The sequence below is a fragment of the Nicotiana tabacum genome, chromosome 3 (assembly GCF_000715075.1).
Source record: "Nicotiana tabacum cultivar K326 chromosome 3, ASM71507v2, whole genome shotgun sequence".
NCBI lineage: Eukaryota > Viridiplantae > Streptophyta > Magnoliopsida > Solanales > Solanaceae > Nicotiana > Nicotiana tabacum.
The window spans coordinates 25,432,802-25,435,700 of NC_134082.1; positions in this window are offsets into that span (position 1 = coordinate 25,432,802).

Below are 2,899 nucleotides of genomic sequence, written 5' to 3' on the forward strand. Positions count from 1 at the left end.
AGGCCTAAACCTGGTGAACATCCATCTATGGAATAGGGCTGCTATTTCAAAAATATGTTGGGATGTGGAAGCAAAGCAAGCTAGATTGTGGATTAAATGGATTCACTCCTATTATATCAAAGGGCAGCAATTCATGCAAATGCCAGCTCCCAAGCAAGCCTGTTGGATGATCAGACAAATCTCCAATGCTAGAACTGATTGTAGTCTGGTACAGAGGAACAAAAAGGACACTAGTGTAACTAGACACATATACCTTCAGCTGTTGGGACAACAAACTCGAGTGCCGTGGAAGTGCCTAATGTTTCAGAATTGCGCGAGGCCAAAAGCACAATATACTATATGGATGCTATTACATGGAAGACTCCCAACCACAGATAGACTGGAAAAGTGGGGCTTGGCAGTGGATACACAATGCACTCTATGTCACAACCATGAGGAAAATAGAGACCATCTGTTTGTCACATGTGAATATACGAGGAACCTATGGATGAAGCTTATGCAATGGATGCAGCATGATTATACCAGGACGCAGAATTGGGAGCAACATACGGGCTGGAGCTTGCATTATGCTAAAGGCAAGACCACAAGAGTAAGAATATTCAGACTGGTATATGCAGAAATAGTACACGCTATTTGGATTGAGAGAAATTTGAGAATTTTTAAGAAAAGGACACATGATTGGAATAGTATTGCCCGTGAGATAGCATACACATGTAATGTTAAAGTTACTGCTAGTATTCAAAGTACAGTTCATAGTTATATTTTCCTTTGAATGTATAGAGGAGTGTAGGACATAGCAGATGGAGTTTTGTAATGAGATAGCTAGCTGTGCAAGCGATGCTATGGTTTTGTACAGTTTTACGGGTGATTAATATAATAGTGATTAATTACCAAAAAAAATATAGTTTATATTGGACAAATTAGTTATTTATTATTTTATTAATATTTATGACTTTAAAGTCAACTAAAATATTACATATTAAATTATTTCTTTATCTGAACTAATGTATTAAGTCCTAATATTTAGGATTTTGAAATCAATTAGTATTTCAATTAATCTATAGAACTATAAGGAAAAACATAAAATCTAACGTTTGGAATTTTTGGTAACATATTTTTTTTAAGGTGTGGATTCCAAATGGCAAAATACTCTTATATGTGGCAAAAGTCTTCAAATAATTAAACTCAAACTATATTATCAAGTAGGTTATAACATTTGAAAGTGTATCTATATAAATTTCACTATTAAATGCACGAAGACCCTTAGTGAAATAGCGTTCGCCTTTTTACCCTTTTAAAATATAGTTTATATTGGACAAATTAGTCATTTTATTATTTTCTTAATATTTATGACTTTAAAGTCAACTAAAATATTACATATTAAATTATTTCTTTATATGAACTAATGTAGGAAGTCCTAATATTTAGGATTTTGAAATCAATTAGTATTTCAATTAATCTATAGAACTACAAGGAAAAACATAAAATCTAACGTGTAAAATTTTTGGTAACATATTTCTTTTAAGGTGTGGATTCCAAACATCAAAGTACTCTTATATGTGGCAAAAGTCTTGAAATAATTAAACTCAAACTATATTATCAAATAGGTTATAACAATTGAAAATGTATCTTATATAAATCTCACACATAAATTATATAAAAATAATAAACGAAATAAATGAAGGAAAGAATTAAAAATATCAAAGAAAGCGGAAGTATGGGGTTCTTGGATATAACAGAGGTGCTTCACTTTTTAATAATGTTTTACGTTTTCATATATACAATTACTCATTTTATGTTACGAAATTTAAAAAGAGTAGAATACAACAACAACAACAACATACCTAGTAAAATCCCACTAGTGGGGTCTAGAGAGAGTAGAGTGTACGCAGACCTTATCCCTACCCCGAAAAGGGTAGAGAGGCTGTTTCCGAGAGACTCTCGGCTTAACAGAAGAGACAATAATATCATAAAAGAAAAAAGAGAAAAATCATGTAACAACAAAATATGTCAGAAAGAAAATAACAACACGAATAAGTGAAAGGACAATAATACAAAACTATGCAAAATAACAATATGAACACAACAAAGACTACTAATAAACCTAAACAAAACTCTATCAGACTGCCCGGTATAAAGAGGGAAGAACTCTCGACTAACCCCTAGCCTACCACCCTAATTCTCTACCTCCACATGTTTCTATCAAGGGCCATGTCCTCGAAAATCTAAAGTCGCACCATGTCCTGCCTGATCACCTCGCCCCAATACTTCTTAGGCTGCCCTCTGCCTCTTCTCATACCTGCCAAAGTCAACAGATCACACCTCCTAACTGGTGTATCTAGGCTTCTCCTCTGCATGTGTCCGAACCATCTAAGTCGCGCTTCCCGCATCTTGTCATCCACGGGAGCCACGCCCACCCTCTCCCGAATATATTCATTCCGAATCTTATCCAGCCTAGTGTGCCCACACATTCATCTCAACATCCTCATTTCTGCTACTTTCATCTTCTGGATATGTGAATTCTTGACTGGCCAACACTCAGCTCCATACAACATGGACGGTCTAACCACCGCTCTATAGAACTTACCTTTGAGTTTCAGTGGCATATTTTTGTCACATATGACTCTAGACGCTAACCTCCATTTCATCCATCCCACCCCAATACGGTGTGTAACATTCCCGTCGATCTCTCTATCTCTCTGGATAATTGACCCTAAGTACTTAAAACTTTCTCTCTCGAGGATGACCTGTGATTCAAGCCTGACTTCCACATCCGCTTTCCCGTCAAGTCGCTGAACATACATTCTACATATTCCGTCTTAGTCCTACTCAACTTGAAACTTTTAGACTCCAAGACCTGCCTCTATACCTCCAGTCTTCCATTAACACCGTCTCTCGT